This window comes from Pteropus alecto, unplaced genomic scaffold (genome assembly GCF_000325575.1).
Source record: "Pteropus alecto unplaced genomic scaffold, ASM32557v1 scaffold511, whole genome shotgun sequence".
Lineage (NCBI taxonomy): Eukaryota > Metazoa > Chordata > Mammalia > Chiroptera > Pteropodidae > Pteropus > Pteropus alecto.
Genome location: NW_006431911.1, coordinates 1,668,906 through 1,684,229, shown reverse-complemented (window position 1 = coordinate 1,684,229; position 15,324 = coordinate 1,668,906). Strand labels below are relative to the sequence as shown.

Genomic DNA, 15,324 nt, shown 5'->3' with positions numbered 1-15,324 from the left:
ACAGTACCAGTGACTCGAAAGGGTTAATGCGACACCACCGTGTCCTAACTGCCTTTCATTGGAGGATTAGTTCGGACACTGAACTAACTTTCACCATCAAGAAGAAATCCTCCTGCAACTCTATTAACACCAAAGTGTTAAATACAACAATCACCATTATTGCCCCCAAATGAGCTGCCGAGGAGCCAAGGATAAGTGGACTCCCAGCCATCTACAATAATTCATATGCCATTGCGAGGAGAACTCTAAACATGAGATTCAAACCCCTGTGCTTACCCCCGGCCCTCCCCACCCCAGGAGACTTATCTATCTTGCTGGTTATATAGTCCCATAGCTGTTGATGTAATTAGTGCATAATAACTGTGTACATATCAACTCGCAGGAAAAACGGCGGACGTGCTGGTTGATTTGGCTTGAGGCCATCTCATCGGCAGGGTGAGACAACCCGGTACAAACATCTGTTATTAACCGTATATTTTTTAAATAGTGTTTTGTGTTTCCTGGGTTACTGATTCCCACTTAAAGCAACGCAATATCGAGACTCCTGTTTTTCTGAGCGGCACCTAGGAGATAACGAGCTTTCAAACATTTGCAATAGTCTCCCCGTTTCTGCTGCTTGTGCCGTGAAGTTTATTTACTGAAACGTCTACTGTATCACACACCCTGCTTTTCTAGGTCTCCTTCTCCTAAAGTTGAGCAGGTTTCGTTTAAATCGCGTCACTCTGAGGAGTTGTGCTTTTTCAAGTCAAGGGCCCTAAATAAAACTGGCCACAGCTTTTGTTGTTATGAATAAGCAGTTGCCATTCCCTGTATTCAATTAACCGGGGATTGGACTATGACTTGCAATTTTTAAAAAAGGTCGTCGTTCTCTGAAATCGGCTGGCTTGCGCTGATTCCTTTTCTGGACTTGAAGAAATTAACTTCTTAATATAAGAAAGCTGAAATTGGGTCCTCGTGCCACTTGCTGTCATCAGTAGCACAATCCTGCTCCCTAAACTCCTAGGATTGAGTCGCCGCGTGTGACAGAAAATGACAATATTTCTCTGATAGATGAGCAGTCAAATATTCAAAACATTTATCCACGCTAACTCAATTAAGAAACCGCCTTGCTACGGAACAACAACAACAACAACAACAATTTGTACCTGATTCCAAATCGTTTTTTTCAGCTATACTATAAACGAATCGACTTTCTTCAAAAGTTTTACCTGTGCCCCCAAACTGGGTTGAGACGGTTTTCCCTCTCAGTTGTCTCTGATAATTGGCTGCCCCTAAGTAGAACTAAAATCTCCCTGCAAGTCTGTTAAACCCTTTCACATTTCCATGTTTATCTACATTCAGATTGAGATCTTTGTATACATATAGAATAAAGCCACATTTTAACTCGAGCGACCGCAACGCCTTTGACATAAAGTCTTTATTCATCGTTCTCGCCTTATATATAAATAGACATACGCTACTTGTCAAAATGCAAGCGTGAGCTTCTTTACATTGTCTAGAACAAAGAGCCCAGCTTGGCTTCTTTCTTTCCTGTGTCTCAGAAGGTGTCCTTTATTACACGGGTAGGATGCAAGGATTTTGCTGCTGCATGAATGAAAAATGATACCTTCACCCTGCCTTTTTAGTGACAAATTGCACTTCTGCAGAATATCACACTGCCTGCAGCCGTAAGAACCCCGCTTAGATTTACTATTACTTCCTTGGGGACTCAGCCTTCTCGCAGAGCAGCCCAAGGCTCATTTCCAGGGTGTGAGAGCGCAACGAAGATGAGAAAGTTCGCTCGTCGTGATGGTCTAGAAACTCTTGCCTAGTGAAAACGCTCTCTGGAATGTCTAAAGTGCTAAAAATCATTGCCTCTGTGGATTCTTGGGGTACAGAACAGGCAGGAAAAGTTGTCTGGAGGTATTCGCGAAGCATTGTGTTTGTTCAGGAAGGAGCCGTGGGGTGAGAGGCTGAGCTAAGCCTCTCCCTTTGCTTCCTGGGTGAGAGAAGAGGCTGCCACTTAGCAGAAACGAGCAGAAAGAGATCAGTAAGACTCACCGGCTTCCCCATTTTTCCCAGGACGGGGCTGTGTTCCACAGCTGTGATCTGGAAGAGGCAAACCTGTAGGTCCTCCAAGCAGGCTGCCTCGGATCAGCTGAATGGCTGGGGCGTTCAGGAAGCTTGCTCTGTCCAGCTCCGAATCACTCCCCCTTCTCCAGGCTGTGTGCTTACTCGCCTCCCAGTCAGCGCAAAAATCCGCCAAACTCAGGTCAGCTGAACAGGTTTCCTTATATAGGTAAACATGAATTGCATTCCTGGTGAGAGAAGTTAACTAGGAATCCGGTAACCTGGTTAACTCTACACAAGCCAGAATGGCTCAGAGTCAGTCAGCCCACATAGGGTTTGGTTGCAGTACAAAGGGATTTGTGCGATTTAATTAAAATCATCTTTATCCTGGCAGTCTGTAAAATTGGCCCTTCTAATGTAACTGTGAGTCAACAGCTAGTATTTTATATCATGGGCTGTGACCAACCTTTTATTATCTGAAGGCATTGTAGGGAGAAAAACCGAAGTATAGGATGTGATCATTTATCTTTCATGTTTTTAAAACCAGGGTAACTTGTCTTGAAATTATTTTCAAAGAAGTGAATAGAACATGCGCTAGGAAGAGAATGTGAATCAACCTCTATCAAATGAGGCTCAAATGCCTTATTTGAGCATAGTAACTAATAGTTATCCAACTTTCCCAGGCCTTTAGTAGATAATGCAATGTGATCATTTTGAGTGTACTCCCTTTATATTGCAATAATTGCTACTGTATTCTTTGATGGCTGAAATGACACATAATGGCATCTATTTATTTCCTGTAATAACCCTCCTGAGCCTACATGTTGAAATGTTATTTGATGGTTTCGGGAAAGAAATCTAAGACTTGTGAATTTGCATAATTATAAGTAAAAGTTTTTAACCAACTTCCTGGACTTAAGAAGATAAGAAAATACATTGTTAAAAGAACTCTGAGGGAAGGCGTAACTCCAGGCTCAATACATAGTTTTTAAATGTAAGTATGTAACTTATAACGATTGTCCAATAATTGCCTCTTTCCCCTACATTCACCTACCACTGAGTAAAGTAATCATTCTTTTTAATTCTAACCAATTCTACTGAAATCTTACTATAGAGACACAAGACTTTCTGATACCTGAGTGTTAGAGGTGAAGACTGCCTGCTAAATAAAACCTATCTTAAAGTGGATCCTTTGTTCTTATTTCATCCACTGGTCACTGCTCTGTGAGCAGTGACAGTCTCAGTAAAAATCCCTCAGTGCTGTGTTTTAAGTTTCTGCTCGGGAAAGGGGAGAAAATGAATGTTTACACACTCCCTAAGCCAGCCTCAACACAAACCGATCATGAAGAGTTTCTGTTAAGAGCAGTAAAGTGCACAAATCACACTGTCTAGAAGGGTAACTTATCCTAGAATAGCATTTTACGCTGGGCAAAGATTTGCACGTACAATTTCTATTGATATTGCCATGGGAACGCGATGAAGTGGGCGTTATTATTTCTTTTCCACGATAACAAATTTGGCTGGCAGAGATAAACTGATTGGTCCAGAGTCTCCTGATCAGTTTGTGGAAGATCCAAGATCCCAGATCTTCTAGAATTCGACTCCGATAGAATTTCCAAAAATAGAGTCAAGTTAAAGAGGCAGAAGAACATTAAGATGGCAGTTTTCCATGGTCAAATATAATTTTTAATAATCATGTGTCCAGAGAGTTTAAATGCAATATACAAACTGATTAAAATACTCTTTATAAAGTCATAACTTACTGCTAAAATGACTGCCTTTAAGTGACTCCAGAAAGGTCATAAAATGAGATAGGAAGTGTATTTTTATTGAATATGAATTTGGGTTATAAAATATTATGAAAATATAACTTTGCAAATATTGCACACATTTTTCTGTTCACAGTACACAGGTTTCTATTGTATCAAGTTAAGACTCATCTTGACTCCTTCACTGGAAGGAATATTAGTGTTTTCTACTTATTGGGTTTTCATTAATCTTAAATAAAACTCCGTGTGCCTTGCTAGGTAAATGGCTTTCACTAATATAGTCCATTTATGATCCTGCACCTTTATGTTCTCATAATTCCCACTGAAGCAAGTTCTGTTTATGCAGGAACTTTAGACTTTATTAACATGTTGATGCAAGACAAAGAATGCATTTTTTTCTAGGGCAGGCTAAACCTTTAAGTGCCTTAAGCTGGCCTTCAAATTTGTTCTTACAATTTTAAGCAAACAACCATTTAGGTTTTAAACACAAACTATCTTGGGCAATAATTATTGAATCGAAAGGTCAAAATGAAATTTGGATCTCAAAGTAGCTTATTTCAAAGAGGGAATACAACCCTCTGCTAATTCCATTTTGGATAGCTCAAGAAATGGTTGGGGGGAGGCTGGTTCTCTGAAGCAGCATGAATTCAACCTAACCATAGAAGACCCCAACGAGAGAGTACTTACAGCTGAATAATTACACTGTGCCAATAAGCAGCACTATGGGAAACTAAATAAAATACGAGACTTACTTAAGGGGAGAAAATATCATTGTGGTGTAAAGAAAACATCAGAGGACAGATTTTAGAAATTCCCAATGACATATGACTAATGAGTAGTTGAGCTATGATTCAAATCTTGGTCCAGCAGACTTCAGAACGCTTACCATTTCTACTGCATCCTAGGTATACCACCCTATCCAAGAAAGAGCCGACACCTCAGAGTCAGAAGATGCTTCCATTTCCGTTCCATCTCTTGGTCATGTGACCTTGGGTAAATTATTTAACACTTCTGAGCCTCACCTCCAAAGTGGAAATAAAAATGGCTGCACATCTCACAGATTACTGAAAGTTCCTAATGAGACTTAAAAAAATCATTCTGCACATATTAATTGATGCTTTTTTATGGTGCAGGCATTTTGCTAGGTCCTAGGAATACAGCCAGGAGCAAGTTAGCCCCCCACCCCACCCATAGAGCTTTCAGGAAAGACTATGCAAATCCATATTATGGAATATGAAACTCTAATGTTTTCCCAAATTTCTCATAACACAAGAATGTTTAATCGAAGTTTCGCATCAATGTAGAAATATTAATAGACAGATTTCCAAGCTAATGCTCTCACTGTAGTTAGTGCATGTAGTTAGTAGCAGAGGCCAGCTTTACCATGATTAGACTTGGTAGACCTGGGCTGAGCCAAATAAAATACCAGGAAAAGGTAAAAACTGATGCATCTGTATATAACGACAACGTCCTTTTATTGAACAATTGAAGAGCACCAGCACATTCGATTGAAAGGCATCTTGAAGATGCTCAGGAAGCTAGATGTTCATGGAGTTATTTTTATCATTAATTCTTTATTAAAAAAAAAGTGATGAAAAACAAAGTTCCTTAAATATTGTAGTCAGTTATCTATCTACTAATCGGTTATTAAATCACTTCCATGCAATAAACATTTAAGTGGTGCTATGGATATGGGTCTATGAAAGATACATACAGAAAAGGATACACAGAAAAAAGAGTGGTCTCTAGCTTTGATGGAGTTTTCTAGGAAAATGTTACGGTCCTCAATAGCTGTATCGGGCAGGATGGGTGAGGTTATGCTTTGGTAACAAGCAACCCCCAGATGACAGTGGCTTATACCAATAAAGGAGTGTCTCTCGCTCATGCTGCATGTTTACACAGATCCACAGGAAGGACTCTCCTATTCACAGCCGCTCAGGCAACCAGGCTGATGAAGGTTCCTTTCGGCACATATTTCCATGGTTGCTGAGGCAGGAAACGGACTTGGTGATTCACGCTCTCCCTTTCAAAACTTCACTCCATGAGAGATACTTAAAGTTCCGCTCATCTTTCATTGGCCAGAGCAAGTCTTCTGGCCCCGCTTAACTTCAAGGAAAGAGAGAGAACTAGAATACATGACAAATGAAGACGTGACAGAGATGGCAAATCATTTGGCTGGAGGAAAGGATCGGTTAAGTAGGCATATTCAGTGCCCCTTCTGGCATAAAGACTAGCATTTTCAGTTTAGAAATTACTGACTAGATCCAGTTTCTATAAGAGTGGGAGCGTAAAGGTGGACACAGAGATTCCTAGTGCTTCCGGCTGAACCCTGAGGGACAATGGCATTTACAAAAGATGTCGATTAGGAAGAGGCGGCCTCTTCCTAATCTTTCTATCAGTCACGAGTGATGAAATAAAACACAGGTCGATTTAATTTGCAGATGGTGCCAAATTGGGTAGCTGACACCACAGAGGATTGTATTATAATTTAAAATGACCTTGAAGAGTAGCAGGGGGAAATGATGTTAAGAAAGAAGCTTGTGTTCAATAGTGATAAATAGAGAATTAGAAGGAAAGGTCTATAAAATAAATGGTAGAAAAACTATATTGAGCTATTGTTAGCCTGGGAAGTAAGTATACACTGGCGGCTTGGCACTTTTACGTAAAGCCTTTGGTGGGTAAAAATAAGCATGGAAGCTCTGGAACAGAGACATCCTCAGTGAGCTGCTTCACTGGGGATCCCGTTATGAGAAATAAGGAACCAGAGCAAACGCAGAAACAAAAGCAGATACTTCCGAAAGACTAAATCAATGTCCTAGGTCAGGAGTCAGCAAACTTTTTCTGCAAAGGGCCAGATAATAAATATTTTTGATTTTGCCAGCCATGAGCCTCTCTACTGCAACTTCTGTACTCTGCTGCTGTGCTCTAAAACAGCCATAGACAATATACAAATGAATGGGCATGGCTGTTTCCCAGTAAACTTTTATTTAGAAAACCAGGCAGCCAACCTTGGGTTATACTTTGCAGACCTCTGCTCTCTACAGTATGTGTCCCACAATGGCAAGGTACAAACTTGATTGCAAGTGCCTTGTAGGCAAGAGGGACTCCATTTTGGCCATTTTCCTATTGTTCAAGTTCCTTTAATAGTGCTTTCCATACACGTGCTGGTGAAAACTTTGGTGAAATGCATTAGCCAAAAATGTTACTACACTAGCCTTCTTATTAAATATTAAGAAAGAATTAGGGTATGTAATTCTTGAAAGTGTCATGAAAATAAAATCCAAAATATAATTTACCTTCTAAATTTTTCAAATATTTAACAATTATATTGTCTTTCAGGTACAAAAATAATTAATGATGAAAAGATATAATAAAACCTAGAGAAGGATTACAATGATGAAATGAAAGGAAATAAAAATTTGTGAAGCAGAAATATGCACATAAACTGTTAATTTTTTCCAAGTTCTTCATAACTAGTTGAAGTCGATGAAGCAAATGTTGTCCTTATTGGGCAGAGGTAAAAACAGAGACAAGGAGAGGTTAAGTCCATTGTCTGATGTTAATGAGCTAGTGGTGATAGAGAAGGAAGTAGGACCCAGGTTCCCAGGAGTCATAATTCTAGACATGATAAACACCAAATGCATAGGAGCCGGGAGAACGAAGAGCCCATATGAAATGCGATGAAGTCCTGTAGTGTCTTTTTTGGGTGCCTCAGGGAAAGCCCAGCACTCAATACCCCATCTCTCCTTCCCTCCCCCACGTGCTCCCACACCCCCCTCCCTTTCTGATCTGTAGACAAAAATGAGGAGATATATATATATATATAAGTTCAGTGAGAAAGCAGCCTCACAGGGTGATCTGATCATAAATTCCTAATCGGGCAAGTCAGGGTGAGTAGTCACACCCCAGGCCTATAATTTCTTTAGTGAAGGTTTGAAGCCTGCTCTGTCTGTGGTCCTTGTGCATCTAGCATACCTTTGAAATTGTAGAAGTAACACTCTTTTCCAGACCCCTCAGAGGCATAATCACCCTCAAGGAAGCACGTAATCTTCTTAACTATTCTGTACCTTACTTTGTCCCACCTTCACGTAATCTTCCTTACATTCTCTGCTTAATACAAATGGGTAGAAGAGAAGCCAAAACCATCTTTTAAAAATATACTTCAGATCACGCCACTTCTCTGCTTAAAGCCTCTCGTGGTAGTCTCTCATAATTAGAATACAATCTGGTTCTGTACCACGGCCCACAGAACTTTGGCCCATAATACGATCTCTGCCAGCCTCTCCAAACTAATCTCATAGCACCCTGTCCAGCCATACTGGCCTTCTTTCTCTTTCCCCAACACGCCCACCTTGTTCAGACCTCAGGACCTTTGCATATGTTCTTCCTACTGCCTGAAACACCCTCTCTAGTGTGCTAAGCAGAATAGTGGTCCCCCAGAGATGTCCACAGCAGAGTCTCTGGAACCTGTGACTATGTTATGTTAAATAGCAATGAGAAATTAAGGTCGCAGATGGAATTAAGATCCCTAATAGACTGACTTTAATATAAAAGGATTATGTTGGACTACCCAGGTGGGCCCAACGTAATCACTAAGTCTTTATAATGTAAAAGAGGGAGGCAGAAGAATCAGTGTCTGAGCCAAGTGATGTGTGAGGGACCCGACCAGCTACTGGTGGCTTCGAAAATGTAGAGAGGAGACCATGATCCAAGGAATGTGAGCAGCCTCTAGAGGTCGGGGACAGATTCTCCCCGAGAGCCTCCAGAAAGAATGCAGCCCTGTCCACACCTTGATTTTAGCTCCATGAGACCTGTATTGGACTTCTGACCTTGAGAACTATAAGATAATAAACTTGGGCCGTTTCAAGCCATTAGACTCGTGATAATTCGTTACAAAAGCAATAGGAAACCAACAGATCTGGCATCTTCACTCTAACCCTTAAACCCTCAGAATTTATGCAAAAGTCTTTTCCATTGGGAGGCCACCCGTGACAACCGGGACTGACACCAGCCATCCCACCTCCAATGCTTACATGACAATTTAGCCACTTTCTTTCCTTCGTAGCTCTCTTCAATGCCAAGCAAAAAAAATTAAATTAAATTAAAAGAATAAGCCCCACTTTGACAAAGAGTAGAAAACAAGGATAAACTTGAAAAAATAAACGTGGTGGTCATTTTATATTCTTCGAAACAGGAATGTTGGAGAAAGAACCAGTTTTGGATTAAGCAAAGAACATTTATGTTGGATGAAAAGACACTCTTGACGGTAGTTGGAGTAATTGCACGATGTAAAAGCCTGCCAAGAAGGGCCACGGAGTCCTTGATTGTGGCAACACTCACAAAAGAGATTAGATAACTCAAGTCAAGAGAAAAAGTGGAGCTCAGCCTAGAGCATTTACTTGATGACCTGCTTGTCCTTCCTCCAGCTTTAAAATGTGTATAGCACAAAGCAATGAATCACAGGACAACATCTGCATGTAATTGCATTTCTGTTCCAATAATAAATGTTTCAACTGCTATGCTATTTACAAAAGCTGTTATCATAAAGAGCCAAGTGGGGGAAATTTGAAACACAAATGCTTATCTTAAGAAACCTTTCCTTCGCAATTGAGTGTCCAAGTACCCTAACACCAAATCTGCTGTAGCATATGAATTTTCTTGAGGAGTTTATTTCTGAAATTCTATTTTAAACTGATCTTTAGGCATTTGATTCCCTATAAAAAACTTTTTTTTTTGCGGGGGGGGAGGTCACCCAGGGTTTTCTTAATGGTTTTTGAACCCAAAGAAGAGCAAAGGCTAGAAATCGTTCATATTTCCCCCATGGACCTATCATCTGAATTTTAGACCCATTGTCAATGGTAGAAAGAGAAGATGTTTTGCACCTTCTTTTTTAGTCAAGAATGTTTACTCTCAAAACAGAAGAGATTACATATTCCCCCCCAACCCCCACTCCACTCCCACACCCACAAACCACCCCCCACCTTCAGGGACTTCTGGCCTTCATATTGCTCGTGAAATGCCAGGACAGTTTAAAATTGTTAACAACCAATGTAGAAAAGAATGAGACATCGAAGAAACTCATTACCTCAGATCGGTCTGGTCCCCTCGCTTCCCCATAGTGAAGGAGGATTCCTCTGGATGCCTGGGCGCAAGAGAAGCTGACTTCTCCCCTCAATATTCCCCAAGCCACCCGTGCTACCAACGATCATTTCGGCCTTTTAAACTTAGCTTTGAGGGAACGCATGTTCCGCAAAACAAAGCAAGTTGAATTTTTAAACAATTGACTTGACTTTGTATCTTTCAGTTCCGTCTGTTGGCAGAGTAAAATACACTGCTTTGAGTAAAGCCTGAAAACTCGGTCAGGCTACAGAGAAAATAAACCACAGCTCTTAGAAGCCTGCCTTTTTCCATTTGGCTAGGCAGGTGTTTCAAGATGATGTCGTTGAGTTTCTCTTTTAATGAGATGGCAAATAACCACGCAGGAGGGAAAAATCCTCAAAGAGCAATGAAAACAAGTAATTTTACAATAATAATTCTAAGCCACCTCCCCATTTCCCAAGGTCTGTATTTCCTCACTTCTAAATGCTTAGTTCTCACTTCATTAGCACTGTTTAAAACACCACAGTTGAATATCAAAACCAAATGAAAACTTAGAACATTCTTTTACGGAGATGGAAATAAATCATAGTTTTCCAAAGTTATTTTTAATTAGCTCTTTAAAACCCAGATCGATAACAGTGGTTGGACTATCAAATGGTTAGCATCTAGGCTACCTAAGATTTTTCTTGTTTTCCACCCAGGGGCCCTGACCCATGGTATAGATATGGATAGAAACAGATATATAGTCATTCATTCATTCATTCATTCACTCACTAAGTAATAATGGGTAAATACTACATGTCAGATACACATTCACATATTAGAGTAGGAATAAAGAAAGGTTGGAAGAGTTTCAAAAGTTATGTTTTAGTGAAACATATAAAATGTTCCATTTTCTTGTTTTTAAATTAAGAGCAATGTGCATTTAGTGGTATTAAAAATCAACTGGAACACATTACCAGTGATAAGTGATGTTGGGAAGGACACATTACCAGTGATAAGTTATGATGTGATGAGAAGGGTACTTTGCCTCTGTGGTATTTTCCCCCAAACCCACAACCCCAGTCTAATCATGAGAAAACAACAGGTAAACCTAATGTCTCAGTCCATTAGGGCTGCTATAACAAGATCCCACAGACCAGGTGGCTTATAAACAACAAGAATTCATTTCTCAGAGTTCTAGGGGCTAAAAGCTCCAGATCAGGCTGCCAAAAAGAAGGCATTTGTGAAGAAACTAGAGAAATCCAAATAAAGCCTGGAGTTTACTTAACAGTAACGTACTGATGTTGGTTTCTTAGTTTTGACAAAAGTACCACAGTAATAGAAAACATTAACATCCAGGGAACCCAGATAAAAGGTCTATGGGATCGCTCTGTGTTTTCTTTGAAACTTTTTTGTTAATCTAAAGTTATTCAAAAATTAAAAAAAAAAATTAAAAAACACCCAAAACGAGAAGAACAAAACAATACACCACATTAGTTTTACATTGTGGCCAAAGAAGGAAAACCCGGATGGAGAGAAGATCCATCCAAAAAGGACAGTGACACAGAGGCGGGGACATGCAAAGAGCAACAGACAGATAAGGAAATAGACTGGCAGGCTCTGGAGGGTGTTAGAGTCCCACTGCCTTATTATGTGGTTCCCTGCTATTCTGGTAAGCCACAGGGATCAGAAGAAAGGATCATTCTTGAAAAGAACTCAGAGACTTGACATAGGTTAGAAACATATGAGAATACTGAGAAATTTCTCTTCCTTTTTCTATTTTCAAATGTTCGGTATTTTTTTCTGTGATTCTGAAGGTTTTGCAGATGTGTCAATGTTTGGCAAGTTTTTCAAGAACCTTGGAAAGAGTAATCACCAAGCTTTTGCCACTGAAAGGTGTTGTGTGCCACTGAGTTGAGAATCCCACACACTCTAGTGTCCTAGTGCCAACAGGAGACATTTAGAATTGGCCTTGACTTATCCTAATAAGTATTTCTATTTAGGGAGCAATCTAGTTTTTGGTCTACCTGGGAATAGATTTAATGTAAAAAAAAAAAAAAGGATACTTAAAAAATAATCTCTAAGATACGAATAAGTTTTCACGGTTACACATATTAAGACTTTTGAGGTTCTCTTCTTAAAAGAAGAGCCCCAGTATTTCATAGAAGTTTTCTCAATCATTTAACCCCACAGTTTATCTGCAGTTAATTCATGCTAAGAATTTCTTAAGACCAGTGTGCAATCATTTACACTTTCTTTTTTTTTTTTTTTTTTTCCTATAAAGGACTCGAAATAGCACTAGCCATAACTCAGGGTAGTCTTGACAAGGTTAAGTGTGAGATATTAACAGGCAATCAAAGGTATTTGATTAGCGTGTGCCTTAAATCAGTCCAAACACGTATTTCAAGGTTCATGGATAGGCTACGCACACCCAGGTCTCCAAATCTTTTATTGATATCGATCAGAGAATCCACATACCATAGTGCATGGAAGAAATCTCTAGAAACTGAGATTTTGGTAATGGTTGGCATGTTGGAAGTGGGAGAGTAAGGAGATAGATCTGGAAAGATATCTCAGGGGGCTGCATATTTCATCTTGAATTAGTTTTATATCATAAATGTGAAGTTCTTGTGCACTGGGTTTTAAACTTTTATACGGCAAATTACATAAACTCTTTAACAAGAGCCAAAGTTCTAAAGTGCCCTCTTCTATTTGTTTTCCTTTCCCACTGAAACAGCATACCAAAGCTGAATCTGATTAAGTCTGTTGAATTCGTTATCAGTGCTAGGAACTATGTATTCTGTACAGAAAATTAACTGCACCTAGAAATGCATGTTTTGGTGGTTTTACTCCTAAAAAAAAAAAATGCTGATTAGAAATGCAATAAGTCCTGGGAGAGGCCAAACTTCATTTCTCCCAGTAAAGAATTGGATGTGTACATAGACTGAAAACAAGGCTGGGAATTAGAGGTGTAAAGGCATAATGACTTTATGTTAAGTTATGCTGGTCATTCTCTGTGGGGCACAATGACTGGCATTTAGTATATATCTAGTTTTATTCCTATGTATGTATGAATGTATGTATGTATGTGTCTGTCTGTCTGTCTGTCTATCTATGTATCTATGTATCTATGTATCTATCTATCTATCAGTTTCTGAAGCTCGGCACTATTGACATTTTGGATCAGATAATTCTTTGTTGTGTGTGTGTGTGTGTGTGTGTGTGTGAGAGAGAGAGAGAGAGAGAGAGAGAGAGAGAGAGAGAGAGAGAGAGAGAGAGAGAGAGAGAGAGAGAGAGAGAGAGAGAGAGAGAGAGAGAGAGACAGACAGACAGACAGACAGAGAGAGAGAGAGAGAGAGAGAGATTGAGAGAGAGAAGATGAGGCTGTCCTGTGCATTGTGGGATGTCGAGCAGCATCCTTGGCCTCTACCCACTAGATAAGAGTAGCTTCTCCCTCTCTCAGTTGTGACAACCAAATATGCGCCGATATCGCCAAATGTTCCAGGTGGGGAAGGGGAAGAAGCTCCCCCAGGTAACAACTACTGATTGTCTCTATCTCTATGTATCTACATACTTATAGAAGAAGTAAATGAATGAAATGATTTTCTAGTAAAACATCCAGGCTTCAACCTGGCATGACCGTTGAAGTAAGAAAGATTAGTGAATCTATTGCATATGATAATATGCATAATACATATGCATTTTAATAATAAGCTATACTAGTAGGTAAGGAATGCAAGAAAACATTTTGGAATCCCCCATGCTCCTCCTCTATCACTCTTTTCTTGCGGACCAGGTGGCAACACACTTTTTTGTGCACACCGCTTTCAGATACTGCTTAGGAAACGTAAGTCAATTGATTTGCTGAATCAAGCTAGTAAACTTACAGAAGATCACAATAACCTGAAAACCAAAGGTCACTTAATATATAAAAGTAGGTTTCTTGAGGGGAACATGGATATTTTTAAAATATAAGAAGCTTTTCTTTAAATATCAAGAGCCAGAGCCCCAGCTGATTCAGACCAAAGAAATGAGAAACAAAGGGCCGAAGAGATCTGGTGTCTAAAAGCAAAGAGAGTTGTATCTAACTTCCCATCTAGGAGACAGAAGAAGACATCTTTGTGTGGTGCCCTGTCCCATGAGCCAGTGGCTTGCACACAGCAAGTACTCAATCATTATCATCTAAAATAAATCACGACACATTTTTAAGGATACGTAACTGGTATTCATACTAACTTTAATCATCGACAAGACCATAATTAGAATAACTTGGGTCACTTCCTTTGAATCAATATCCCTGAGTCTGCTTTCTCATTATGTATCAGAGTCTTCTGCACCACAGCTGAGTAGAACACAGGCATGCAACTAGGAAGTAGACAGATGACGATGGGTGTGCCATTATAAAATCTCTTTGAGGCTGTTTGATGCCATCATCTGTAAAAAGGGAGGGATACTACCTCTTAGGTGTTCTCTGAGGATAAAATGAGATGAACAAGAGCAAGTATCTTTTTATAAATGTTTAGTCATTTGTTTAATGTCCCTGGAGACTGGCTTGCATGGTCAACAGCTTCAAATGCAGTAGCAAAATTAATTCCTCCCACCCCCCGTGCTGATATCAAGAAAGTACAGGTGGAAGCCTGCTGAAAAGGTAAAACGTGATGTAACTCTAGCTAACGTGGTGGCAGCGTATGCCCTACTCCTTCGAGGTAATTGTCCCACCCTCTCTCTCCTTAAATAGTAGCGGGATGCACTTGAAAATATCGGACTCCTTCTTTAAAATTAAATTTATTTGGGTGACATTAGGTAATAAAATAATATAGGTTTCAAGTGTACAATTCAATAATACGTCATACGTATATCGCATTGTGTGTTCCCCACCCAAAGTTAAATCTCCTTCTGTCATCATATATTTGACCCCCTTTGCCCTTATCTACCTCCTCACTTCCCCTTTCTCTCTGGTAACCACTAAACTATTATCTGTACCCGTGAGTCTCTGTTTGTTTGTTGCTTTCAGTTTTATATCTCACATATCAATGAAATCATATGGTTTTCAACTTTCTCTGTCTGACTTATTTTGCTCAGCATGACAATCTCAAGATCCATCCATGTGGTTGCAAATGCCAGTGTTACACCTTTTATTACGGCCGAGTAATATTCCATTGTAGATATGTACCACCTCTTCTTTATGCAGTCATCTACTGAAGGACACTTTGGTTGTTTCCATGTCTGGGCCACTGTGAACGATGCTGCTATGAACATTGGGGTGCATATCTCTTTGCGGATAAATGTTTTTAAGTTTTTTGGTAAATACCTAGAAGAGAGATGACTGGGTCATTCTACTCTTAGTTTTTTGAGGAACCTCCATACTATTTTCCACAGTAGCTGTACCAATTTACATTCCCACCCGCAGTGCCTGGGGGTTCCT

The 15,324-nt window shown here is 39.8% G+C and overlaps 1 protein-coding gene across 1 annotated transcript in view; it reads right to left on the bottom strand.

The window, feature by feature from the left end:
• MID1 (midline 1) overlaps positions 1 to 15,324 on the bottom strand; it is a 546,989-nt gene that overhangs the window by 306,873 nt on the left and 224,792 nt on the right. The window contains exon 6 of the mRNA XM_015599319.2: positions 2,041 to 2,269. The gene's annotated coding sequence lies outside the window, so the exon portion shown is untranslated. The remainder of the gene's footprint in view (positions 1 to 2,040; positions 2,270 to 15,324) is intronic.